Here is a 14,988-nt window from a genome sequence, read left to right as displayed (position 1 = left end):
GACGATTATACCATACCCCCGTGTTTTCGATGCCGGGCTGCCTAGCGCGCAGATTCAGACCCCCCACTCCTTCCTAACCCCCTTCTTACTTTCGCTCTTGCGCTCTCTCTCTCTCTCACACACACGCGCGCGCACACACGCACACACACATACACTCTCTCTCTCTCTCTCTCTCTCTCTCTCTCTCTCTCTTCCTTCCGCTCACACTTGCTCACTCGCTCGCTCGCTTCCTCCTATCACCCCTGTACCCACCAACCACCCACAATCCCGCTGTCTCGTTCTCTTTCACCTACTACAGCTTGCTGTCCCTCTTGTGCTTTCTGGCACTCCTCGCTCTGCGATAAGCTAGCTAGTTGGATTTTGAAGGGTGAGTTATAAAATTGAAAGAAAATTGGATATTTTAGAAGCAATAGGTGTATTTTTGATCATTTTTAATTGCATTTGAAATTCCTCATTATATATTTTAATATTATATGTTATTTATTTAATTATTAATTTGTAATGAAAATTTTATAAGTCATTTGTTATTTTTCTGCAGACTCTTCAGTTTTTACTTGCGATCGCTATATGTCGAACCAACAATGTCGCAAATAATTAATTAAATTATATTTAGAAAAATAATTCTTAAATTCCATAAGTACTAATTCTTCCAAGTAATTTACACGAGTACAAATAAAGTACATTTAAAAAATAAATAACTAATACTTATTTCAAAATTAATATAACAGTAAAATACTTTTAGGAATGCCTTTCAAATTTTTAATTATTTTGCAACAGTCATGATAGAACTTTATAAATATATATTACAGATACTGTAAAATAGCTAAAAATATATTCTAATAGTACAAAACTTTTTTTAAGTTTAATTATATTTATAAAACATTTAAGGTTAATTAAAATTCTATTTTAAAAGAAAAATTAATTATCTATCAATATTTTTAAATTTTACACATCTCATCTTGCTTTCATTTAATCAATTAGTAATAATTACAGTGACTCATTCAAATCCTAAATTGTCAATAGAGAAAATAATGTGTCTTAAGGAAAGGCTAGACAAGTCCGTAATATGTCCGAAAAAAAACTTGAAGAAAAAGAAAAATTGAGTTTGATAGGCGGAGGGGGTAGGCGAGGGGTGGGTGAAAGAATGACAACATAAGTGCGAATCCCTATTGCCAGTGCAACATACGCTTGAAAATTTATACTCGGTGCTTATCTTTCCCACATAACCGCAAGAAATAGCCACGAATGGGTCACGCACGTCAACTCAAACCTCTAGTTATACTACTAGGTTAAGTAAGTCGAAGCTATCCATATTTTTATGCTCAATACAAGGTAATTGTCAGTCTGTTCTTTTTACGATTCTTATGTTTGCTAGTAACTTGTGTTAATATTCATCCATATATTGGGAAAATAAAATCAAATTCTAAAAATTGTAATATGATATAAAAATCTAAAAATAATTGATTATAACTAATAATAAATATTATAGTGAAAACTAGAATTATTCACAATTCTTAAATGATCTTTTAGTAATATAAACTAATCGTATGAGATAATGAGAGGGTATTACATTCAATATTTCTTTCTTTGCTTTTTATAATTGCAATTAGAATCTCAGTTCAATTATAATTGAATAAAATAGTTTTTTTTAATTTAAAAAAAAATACTTTATTACAATATTTTCATCATACATAATGAATCTTATAGTTTAAAATTACTTTTTCAATTATTATTAATATTATTATTATTATTATTATTATTATTATTATTATTATTTGGAAATATAATTATTTTTCATAATCAATAAGATTTTATCATTTGTTATTTAAGCAGAAATAAGTAAAATTATCATTAATTTCATAAATAATGATAAACTCTACCATTTATATAAATCTATTTAAAAATTATACAAAAAATTTTTTTCACAAAATCTTTTTTCTCAATTCTTCAAATTATGGGACTACAGAAAAAGTCAAATATTTTTTTAAATAAATGAACGCACATTAACGATTCAAATATATATCAGAGTTAATAAACACAATACCATTATATCTCAATATTTTCCATCTTCGCTTCAAGTCACAGCAATATTTTCCAATTTAATATTTAGCATTTTAATTTAAACCCATTAACAGAAATATTAGCATATATACCAAATTCAAAACAATATTCCCAATAAATACCCCTGCGATTATGAACAATATATATATATATATATATATATTTATATAGAGAAAGAAAGAATATAAAACTTACGATAGAATTATATGCCGAGAAAAAGCTTGTAGAAGAATTTAGGGTAAAAATGTATGAATTAAGATATTTCATGTTGAGATTTCACCCTGTGAAATCTCAAGCTCATTCGACACATACACAGCATAGCATGCCATTGTTTTCAGTCTAGAGGGAAAAAGAGTCAAGGGCTTCTTTGTGGCAAAGCTATGCGGAAAAGGGGAATAGAAAGAGTGAGACAGAGAGAGAGAGAGAGAGAGAGAGAGAGAGTGAGAGAAAGAGAGAGAGGAGAGAGAGAGAGAGTGAAAGAGTGAGACAGAGAGAGAGAGAGAGAGAGAGAGAGAGAGTGAGAGAAAGAGAGAGAGAGAGTGATAGTGCGAGAGTGGGGGGGGGGGACGTTCCACTTTGCTACGGTTCGAGGCGCGCCACGAAGCTTTGAGAAAAGCTCGGAAATTCCCACGTAATTTCTCTAAGAGCTTTCATATATGGCGACTCACGGAATCACGTATTCCAATTTAGAGAGGTGGAGGGAACAATTTTTTTTCATTTTAATTGGCCTTACCTTTGCCAGTAAAGAGAAATCTGAAAGACTTCTATTTTCTATGAATGTTTTAATTATTTACATTTTTTTCGTCGTTCCAGATTACGTACAATTATGTGTTTGTATATATCAAAGATTTAAATAATTTTCTATTTTACAATATAATTTTAATTTTCATTACAGACCTATAGTTTCTCGTATAATATTAAATTTGTGTCCATTTATAAATTTGCTTTTTAATCAATTTTCAAAAATATTTCATAAACATTGAAACGAAGGTTTTACTAATAATTAAAAGAAAATAGTATTAGTTTAAGCATATAATTCGAAATTGGTAATTACCATAAAGCTTTTAATATTAGAATTACTAAATTAAGCAAATGAAATATTTAAAAGTTCAGCTTTACTATAAATGCTTTTTACGTATTTCACGAGAAATCATAATTTATTCAAGAATATAAATTTTTATAAATCCAATCGTATAATATATTAAATGTATTTATAATATATAGTTAAATGGCTCTTTGCAATTTTTTTTGGAAATATATCAATTCTACAGTTAAATTTACGAAAACCCTACATTTTCATTTACATTTTATAAAATTACTCTTTAATTTCTATATTGTATAGCTATTAAAAAAAATATATACATACTTAATTATATCCGCATCCATATATATTTATATCATCAAACGTTTTAAAGTACATAATATTTTTACAATTTAATAGCATAACTTTTATTACGATATTTAATACAGAAATTCCTTTCACTAAATTGTAATACCCAATACCTATAATTATTATAAATTTAGCTCTAATAATAACAATAATAATAATTTAAACTTGTAATTACGTCTTTAATTTTCGTTTAATAAAAAAACCTTTGAAAATTAATACTTATTAAATATTAAATGATCTTATGCGAATATTAATGATGATATGTACTTATTTGCGTTCAAGATTCTATTGACTGTTGGTATTGAAATGAAGTTTCAGTATTTCAAATAACTAGTTATTTATTCTACTAGAAAAATAATAGATAGATGTGTAAGTAAAAATACCTCTTTCCTTATATACCTAAATATCCCACTTGTACACACGTATATTAACTATCTACATACTACTTAAGCTATACAAAGTACTTGATGTACTTATATTTATTCTCAACCTGTTTATAATATAATAATGCATGCCAAACATATTATATTGTTCCAGAACTTTTATAACAAGAAATTTAATACTCCATTAATACTACATTCTTATAAAATAGAATGAACTGAAACTTTCTCTTGGTAACATAAGCATTTATCTAAAATTTTATCGAAATATTGCTGCAGATATGAAGTTATATAGCCTGTATAAGCTATACCTTACCTACTGAATAATTAATAATACATTATAACATTAATTGATTTGAGATTTAAAATTAGCAATAAGACATATTGTTAATTACCATATTGTTAATTAATTACCATTATACATTTGAAAAAAAATTATATGATATTTGTTATATACCATATGATGATTTCAGTAGCAAATATGTTAAAATATTTTCTTATTCACTTGTAGATATCTTTATCTTTTCAGCAATAAAATAAATATTTGGAAAGCTATCTGTTAAAAGTTCGTTCGTCTGTAAAATTCTGGATAATTAATGTAATAATTCTTTAGCAAGTACAACTTAAATCTTGAACTCTTAATTCATTCATGTATTACGAATTCTTCTCTTTGCATATAAATCACAATTCCTATTTCTATATTATCATATTCTCTATAGCCTTTCATCCTCCTATACCAATGCCTAGTCTTCTGTGTTAATACAGAATTTATTTTAATTATTGCTCACTAAATAAAATTTTCTTTAATATTTTCAATCTTATTCATAATTTTCATAATTTATTTACTTATTTTTAAAATGACTTTTAATTATCGTATACTTTCTAAGCATTAAGAAGTATTTAAATTTTTAAATACATATAAAAGAATGAAAATATTAGACTTTATTTATAAAAAGACATATATTCTATAATTTTAAAAACGATTTAAATAATACTATTGATAATTTATTTAAATAAATTAAATAATTGATGATTTATTTTATTTAAACTTGATTGTTTTTTTTTTTTTTTTTTTAAGACTAGTTAAATGTAAGATACTAGTTAAAGTAAAGCATGAAATTTTCTAAATAATACGATAAAGTTACTAACAACTTCATGTGTTATAATAAATTAATGAAAATGAAATACACAAGGAGTGAGAGAGGGGGGGTGGGGGTGGAGGGGGAGGGAGAGTGATGAAGTGTTATACGTCACGTACCAATGTGTATACACCATTCGTTATGCACGACATTATTACTATAAAATTGAATTGAGTACTACATGTGGTATTAAAATAGCAAACATTAATTTATTTCATACTAATCATTAAATTGAGTAATATGCTATTGTCTATACACAGTTTTTATTTACAAAATAAATATATTGTAATTAATAATAGAGGTCCAATATTTTCTACTTTTAGTCTAATAATATATTCCATCGTGCAAACATCGTTACTATGTTTAACTTTTTTATATTATTGTTTTCACTTCGATAATTAATAAAAATTATTCTTATACATTCATTCAATACATGTAAATAACTAAGAATTATACATTTTTAGTGAATAATATCATAAAAATATAATGGTTTATATATCTTTTTATGTTATTGTGTTAATTGTTCAACTCGTACTAATTAAAAGAATAATTTATCTTTATAAAAACGATTTTGAAATAAGTGCACTAAATTATTATTATACTAACAATATTTGCATACTTAATAGAATTTCAATATATTAGTAAGATATTAAAAGGTAGATAATGGTGAAATTATAAAATATTTTTATAATATAATCAGAATATGTGAGTTCTCAGATTTTTTTTTAATTTTTTTTTTTTCCTTTAAGAACTTTATGTCTGATCACAACTAATTTTTAATTAATAATTTTAAAGAGCCAATATCTTTAATATGTGGTATAGGTTGCAATAAATTTTTTTAATACATATTCAGTTTTACGGACACACATAATAGTTCTTAATAACTTGTATGGTTATATATAACATATGCATAGATTATAAAGAATTGAATATTAAAGGAGTATTTGTTTAAAAGCCGAATACTCGGTTCAAAGTAATAATTGAAAATAATGTACAGTAATTAATATCTTTTGTGGAGTAACCAAACTGTGATTTTCCGTGAATTAACTTGAAATGTGTGTAATTAAAAATTATTCCATATATCAATTCTATTGCTTTAAGATTTTCGAATAAAATTGGTTTAAACGGGATATATATATATATATATATATATTAAAATTACTTTATTTTTGAACTTTCTAAAATTCTCTTTGATATTTTACAAAGAATTTAAAATTTAAAATTTATCAGATTACACAACATTCGTTAATGTTCCTTTTATAAATTGAGTTATCATTCAAACTTACAACTTACATTATCCTAATACATATTAATATCTAATTTAAAATTTTTTTAAATAAAATATATTTTATTTAATATTGCGTTTTATCCAAGTAATATTGATATTTATGTATTTATTATGTAAATTATAATAATTTATGTAGTAAAAATTAGCAAATTTAATTTTATTAAATTACTATATTTTTCTAATAGATTTGGTGCTCATTTTAGAAAGTTTATTATAAATAAAATTTGGTGATATATATATATATATATATATATATATATATACATTCCCATTACGATACAATCACTTAAAATTTTACGATATTAGCTGATTTTTACACTTGCTTGTTTTATAGTAAAAAATCTTCAGTTGCTATGTAGCTATCGATCTAATCAATTAACGTAAAACTTTAATATTCTGCTTTAGTAAAAAGTTAAATTTAAAAATTTAAGTCAAAGTTAGTCAAAGTAACTTTACTTTCGTTCTGGATTATTCTCGTTGTATTTTTCAATTAAGTTTGAAGTTTGAAGTATACGTTAAAGAATTAATGTTATAAAAATATAATAATTAAGTAAAATGAAACAATTAACAAATTTATAGAAATAAGTGTAAAGCGTATTATGTATTGAAATTTTATTTATATATGTAAAGAGATATTGGAAATATAAGCTGAATAATATGAATCAAAATGTTAGTATAAATTGTCTTTATGTCAGGATAGAAAATTACCTTTCGAGATCTAATAATAGTACATACGTTGTCGATTTTCTAAACAAAACATAAAATATTTGTAAACCGTGTACTACTTCCTAATTTAATGTTTTCTTGTAATAATGTTTTTTTCTTTTAATTTGAAATAAATAATAACAATTTGTATGTGTATAATATACACAAAAATATATGTGAAATTCATGGGGAAAGAGATGTATCAATCGTATTAATATATTTATTCGAAAAAATTAAACATTCATGTAATATGTTCAAAATAAGATGTTACATGAAATATAATGTTTTTTTTTCAAAACAAATTGCTATGTAGACACGTTATTAAAAATTTTTCTATTATTTAGTGTCATAAACATTATGTTTTTCATTATTATTTATTGTTTATGCACAATAATATTAATAATAGTCGTTTATATACATGTGACAGTAAATTAAAATCGTAATTCTATAAATGTTATAATTTATAATTTAAAGTAAAAACTATTTAATTATATTTTATTATACTCTCACAGAGTAAGTAAAAAGCATAGGTTATGACACGTAAGCTTCACTAAGCACTGATTGCTTATATTTATCAGAACTATCCTTGTTGGATAAACGACTTTATGATGAGAAATTACAAATTCTTTAAATTATAAATTGAAGTTTTGTGTCCCCATTAATAATGATATCAATGAATTAATAATTGCTTAAATAGAAATATGTTAGGTAGACAAATGTTTTAGTTATATTTACTCTATTTCATTATCTATTTCTATCTTTTGAATTGGATATGAATTTTGTTTCTATAAACGACAAGACATGATAAAATATTCAATTAAATACTTCAAACATAAAATATTATTGTTATAAGAAATTATGAATAATTTACGAACTGATTGAAACAAAGATATATTAATCTTTTTCCAATTATCAACTTCAATATGGAGCTTCGACAATATTATAAATTTCACGATCCCATAAAAAACTTATAGTTCTTTTTAAAAGAAAAAGAAAATTTATTATACAGCAAAGTTTGGTTTCCTCTTATCAAAAGTCCAGTAGATTAAACTTTCTAGAATTCATTATTTTTCTTAATAACAGTAAAAAATTCTTAACAATTTTTTACATAATTCTCTGGTACTTTTTAAACTATTTTTATGAAAAAATATTCATCAATTCCTTAGTAACAACTGTAACTCAATTTAAAAATATCTGTAATTTTCTTAACTCTTATACAAATAATGTTACTCTCTTAAATGAAATATTTTCAGTTAATTATGCAAAAGATAAGTATATTTCTTATCATAAGTTTCAAATTTATATCAAAATATAAATATTTTTTTTTTTTAATTTTAAATAAGATTTTTTGGGTTGAAATAATGCATCTAAATTTTAAGAAATTTTATTTTTGAGAGTCTCAAAGTATTTTAATAAAAAAAAAAATAATGCACAACATTACTACGAGATTTGCAAAAAATTGAAATTAAAACATTTTGCCTTTTATTCATTCAAGTTGCGTTAAAAAAAAAAACCAGTTTTTTATAAGTTTTACAAAGCTTTAATCATATGTGCGCTGGAAATCTCAATTCCAGATCATATGATATAAATATTTTAAAAATTAAACGATTATTAGTATATATTCCATGTATTTTTCTTTTTATAATGAAAATACAGATAAATTAATTTATATTCAATAAATTGTTATTAGGTGAAAATAATAAATGATATGGTAAATTATATTTTTCATTACTTCTTAATTTGACTGCACAGATTAATATAATTTTATGCGATATTACAAGCTTAATACTCCAACGAAAACTGGCAGAGCAAAAATAAGTTCTTATATATTTTTTTATCTATATGTGTGTGTGCGTGTGTGTGTACGAGCGCGTGAGTGTTCGCGCGTGTGTTATTCTCAGGGCAAACACGTTAAGATGCTGAATAAGCTTCTGACAAATATAATAAAAATAAATAAACTATTTGTATACATGTTTTCCGAATAATTTTTGGTAAACATTTTTTGCTCACTCTTTTTTACGTAGTTATTTGCTCACTTTATATACACGTATCGTAAAGGAAACGTAAAGTTTCAAGTCGCTTTAAATCTTCATTTTCGTATCCACAGCCGACGCAATTTGAGTGCCGATTATACAAGCGTCTTAACTACTACTTTCAAATGAGCTCTATTTAATGAAGAGTGAAGTGAAAAGTGTTTAATGAAATCCTTGTTTTCGAAAGATAAAAGTAATCCTGTAAAAGCGTAATAATCTTATAAACGAATTGATAAAATAAAGTGGAAGAATATATTAACAGAATAGAACATATATCATAGCATTGTTATTTATAAAATTAAGAATTCTTTTACGAATAGATATTATTGACCTTTTATGTTACGTATTTTACATGATTATGAAATTCCTGTAATAAATTCTCTTTGTTCGTTTCATATTAAATTACATATTAATCAATAAGTGAATCGATATAAAACTAATAAATGTTAATTAATAATTTCCATTCACACTGTCTGTAAACAAAAAAAATTAAACTTTTAGTTATTACAATAATAAAATGCATGCAAAATTGAACAATTTTTTTTAAATTATTACTACCAAGGTAACATTTATGAATATTTTTGATACACATAAATAGGTTGCAAAAACTAACCAAAATTGCACAATATGAAGACTTTTAGAGTTATGAAAAAGTTACGTTTTCATCATAAACTCAATTTTAATAACCGAATGTTACTATTTAGTACCATTTTTTTTTTTTTTTTTTTTTATATAAACTATTATTAGAAAGAACTTCTTATTTTCATCTAATCGTTTAAACATTCGATGTTAAATGCTTAGTTAAATTAAAAATCACAATTGATATTCGATACCATTATAATTTCGTTATGGATACACTTTATCTAAATGTATATCTTAAAAAAAAGTTTGAATCAATTTAAATTTTAATCAATTCAATCAATATATTATCTATAGACATTTTTAAAAAAGAATATTTAATATTATTATCGTAAATCAAACATTTTTTTTTATATAATTTACTCTAATAAGGAACATGACTCATGAAAATAATTATTTACTTTTTCGAAGATTACCGTTATAAAGATCTGTTCGTCTCTTTCATAATAATTTTTATTATACAGAATTCTTATTATTAGTTAGTTCAAGATATATTAAAAACTTCTAAATATATCTTTTTAATTTCCGAGTTTATTTAAGATTAGAACCAGCAATTGATATTTACCCAATGACTATCGACTTAATCCGGAGAAGCGATGATCGTGCATAAAAATACAGAATATTCATATTAATCACGTTTGGCATTATCTGTGTATTATTCTTTTTGTATTTTTATAATAAAATATACGTGAGATGTTAAATATGTGCAAATGATTTTCAATTATATTCTATTTCAAGTAAGATTATTCAAACAACTATAAATTTTAAATGCATACGAATTTGCACACTAGTGTAACGGTTCTATTTAAACAAGTAAACAATCCGTAATATAAACGTTGCAAATTATTATGACTTAAAGCAATATAAATCAATTTTTAATGCAGACAGATCACAGTTGCACATGCCTTGTAATACTAGAGGATCTTTATATTTACAAAAACTATTTTTAACGTATGAAAGTAAGTTTAATTCGAATGACGAAAAAAAAACTAGAACTAAGTATAAAAAGTATTACATTATTTCTTATTATATTAAACTTTCATTTTTTCTTATATTATTTTTCAATGTAAACAATAATTATAAATAACGAAATATTATTGATGAAATTAATATTGTAATTTATTTCTATTTCTTCTAAGATTAGCAATAATAAAACATGTTTCAAAATATTAATAAATATTCTGAATTCTATAATAATAATAATATTAATAATAATATTTTCATAGTACGTACTAAAAAAGTTATGGTATCAATTCTGTTATAAACTTTATAAGAAGAATTAATATTTATGATTAATTTTTAATGTTTGTAGGTCACATTTTGATTATTATATATTATCATTTTTATTATATAAGTAAAGCATCCTTTGGAGGTATAATGATTGATATAAATTTTAATATGAAATTTTCATGACTTATAAGAATGTATATTGAAAAGATTTATATTCATTTAATAGAAGTTATGAAAACTATGTATGGTTATTTGAATTTGATATATATATATTTAAATTATTAGCTTTTAAAAGCTATAGTAACAGAATTTTATTAGTCAAATTTGTCAAAAAAGTTGGACATCGCAAATAAAAATTGAACAAGTACTTAAGCCTTCCTGATTTTATTTTAATCACTTTACATCTAATACAATAACAATTTTTTAAAGTACAACTTTTTTTTTTTTAATGAAACAGTGAAAATGATTTGTTGTTAAAAATTGTTAAAAAACTAAATTAAAGTTACTAAAGATGATTGGTACTCTATAGAAATTTAGTATAAAATCATGTAAAATTGGCACTTTATAAATGCATTTGAAAATATTCAGTAACAGTTTATAAGAAATAGTCAATTCATAAAATCAAATCAGTTCAACACTTAATCGTATTCCTTGATCCTTCAAATTAAATTAGATAAGTAGACGTTTATGTAGTTGGCTGAATAAGGATAATGCTTATTGAGAAAATGTCTTTTTTTTTTTATCATAGTATTATCCTCGACCCAATTCGTAATTTTTCCATGTATAATTTAATAAAGCTTCTCATCAATCCAAATCAAAATAGCCGTACAGTTTAAGGTAATCGTTTACGGTATTGGATATATCATAAAATGAAAAAAAAAAAAAAAAAGAAAAAAAAACAACAAAAATATCGTAATATTATTCTTAATTTCAGATTAAAATAAAATAGAATCATCGCTTATATATATATATATATATATATATATATATATATATATGTGTGTGTGTGTGTGTGTGTGTGTATATTGAGGTTATATATTTTCTGTTCAGAATATATACTCACTTGGGATACAATTTTATTATCGACGTTAAGATCATCGGAATTGGACCAATAGTTCCCAATTATACCGCACATATATATAAAATCTGAGCTGTTTGGTAATGTATATTAAGACTTTCGTAATTAGGACATCTTTACCACAACATAACTTTATAACTTTATTACTATCATTAGAAAATAGGTATTTCATATTTGAATTATCCTAAAATTGTATAATTTAAATTATATTAGGCATTAAAGAAGAGTAGTAGAAGAAACTTTTAAAATAACGACTGAGAAAAAAGGTTTATTAATTTATTATAATTCCATTATGAATTCTTAATGATTATGCAATCTTAATAACAGATGTACTTAATTATTGAAATAGTTAGTAAAATATTACAAGCGGAAGATTCTGCCTTAATTATACTGATACATTTTGTAAAATTTTCTATTTAACTTCATTTGAGTTTTTATCGTCCTAGAAAAATGTATGTATTTGAAAATATTTTTCCCTCGACTTGTAATATTTACCTGATTCTCTAGCGGTAGCATCAAAGGCCTAATTTATCTTTAAAACTTTGTTTGCCGGCGTTCAAAGTGAATTCCTATAACGATTTACTGATGTGCGTCTACTCATGTACACGTAGCGAAAAGTCAGCTCTTTACGTCAGTACTTAACCACGTGCGAAGTTATTCGAGAACTTTATCTTTTTCTTTAACTTTTTCTCTCTGTTTCTCCGTTACTCCATAGGAAATGAAAAAGTTGTGGGGGCGATAAGGGGGAAAATTCTCCTTGCCTCTAACAAAACTTTGAAGATTTTCACGAGCTTAAGCGTTGCGATCGACGAGCAAAAAGAGAAAATGGAAAATCGTAGGGCTAAAGTTTTGCAATTAACGTGACGGACTGGCAACGCAACGCCACTCCTGTGGTATTCTTATGATATGTTTTAGTCGAGATTCCGTCTCTTCCCCGCTACCATCCTTATTTCTTACAGCCACTAAATTCCCATCCTAAAGATTATGTCGCGAGAGAGTAAAAATGAACGTATAGTTATATACAAAGAAAATAGAATTGAAGAAAAGGATCAGATCCCGTCGGACTGTATTTTAAATAAATGGATAAAAATTCTCCCCCTTATTGAATATCCGACGTTTTTCAGACAAATTTGTCTTACCTTGAATCTGGAAATTTATTTTTTATGATATTTGCCATGAAGAAGCAGTAAATTTGACAAAGAGTGCAATACACGATTTTTATTTTATTTCTTAGGAATAAATTTCTTTAAAATAAAGAAGTACAAGTTTAAGGAAATAAGTAGATTTTATTATATTTAATTATTTATTTAAAAGAAAAAGTATTATTATATGCAGGCGAATTGCAAAATAAAACCTGTTGGAAAATAATGTAAAATAATGTTGCTAATATCATAAGATCGTTATATTATGGGTGGAGGGGCAGAGAGGGGGGGGGGGGAACATAAACCACGTTAAAACATTTACCTGCAATATAAATGATATTACAAAAAATTAAAAAATATTACATTCTTTCATCAATTTTTCATACACTTTATTTTTATTCTTTTAATTTTTACTTTTCAAATAGAAGAACAATAATAATATTAATAATGCAATGTCGCATCTGTTTATCTTGTAGTACGAAATATTTGAAGTACTCGTATTTTAAAATCTATTATGAAATTTTCAAGGACCTATTCAATTTGATAATAATAAAATAATTACATTATTACTCTACTTATTTAATGAGCTGTAAATATTTTATAGCAATTAACTATCTCTATATAAAATCCAACTTTTTAAAATTATCTAATATTAAAATTTGTAATTTCTACAGTAAATGAATCATCATATTCATTATTATTGTTAAATGATTAAAAATACACGGATAAATGTAGGAAAATCAACAAATTGGAATTTTTATACTTGAATGATATTGAATATTTTGACATTATGTGTATACTAATGTACATTCAAAGATTAAATTTATAATTAAAGATTTAATTAATGATCGTAATTTTCAGTGCTTAATCGCTTAGTGATTCATAATTAATTCCAAGTTTTATTTTACGAATTACAACGATTTGTTTGTAAAAATATCCCATCCAAATGCATGAATTATTTGAATAACATTTAAATTTTTTTTCTGGTTCTTTTCTTTATTATAACAATATTGTTGATAGTTTTTAGTCCAAATACAGTTAGAATTTTCTTAAGATGGGATGGCCTATACTATTTTTATAATAAATTTTTCACTTGAAAATTTATCTTTAAATAACTGTTATAATGCCTATTTGTATCTTTGTCATTAATTAAAAAGAAAAAAAAAATAAAAAAAAAATAAAAGAATGAATTAACATTTAAAAATGTTTACTTCATCGACTATTTAAAGTATTGATGATTTGAAAATAATGTCAGCAGTAGCGTATTTAATCGACTGGATACTAATAAAATGATTTCCAAAATCTAGATAAAAGTTTAAGTTTTCAATTAAGATTTGTATAATTTATATGAATTATAAATTCTGACGTCGCGTATATTTTGACGAGGATCGATTCAATTTAAAAGAGATTTTATAAATTGTAATTTAACTTAATTCTCAAAAGTCTTGACTGTATAAAAATCATTATTCAAATATCGGGAAATAAATCGAATAATGAAAGATACAAATCATTATACCGTGTACTCTGACGACGGTGGTCTTAGTTGGAAAATCAAATTATTTCATTATATACTCATCAAATACGTGAGAGGAGAACAGCGAGGAAAAGCATTTATGAGAGAAATTCATATGGCCTACCAGTAAAATTAGTATTTTACGTGCGAATTTTGTGTACGTAAAATAGCAACAGCTGCTATCATTATAGAATTTGTAGAAAATTATAATTAACGCGCAAGCTTATCGTCATTGATTAATTATATTGATTAATAATATCCTATTGATATACGTTCAGTATGAAAATATATCGTTGATGCAACTTATCGCTAATGAGACTGGATTCGTGAATTTAATGTTTAATATTTAACAAGCAATATCTACCATCGGCTATCCTAAAAAATTCATCA

The sequence above is a fragment of the Ceratosolen solmsi genome, unplaced genomic scaffold (assembly GCF_000503995.2).
Source record: "Ceratosolen solmsi marchali unplaced genomic scaffold, CerSol_1.0 scaffold13, whole genome shotgun sequence".
In the NCBI taxonomy this organism is placed as follows: Eukaryota; Metazoa; Arthropoda; class Insecta; order Hymenoptera; family Agaonidae; genus Ceratosolen; species Ceratosolen solmsi.
Note: the sequence above shows the minus strand (reverse complement) of the source record.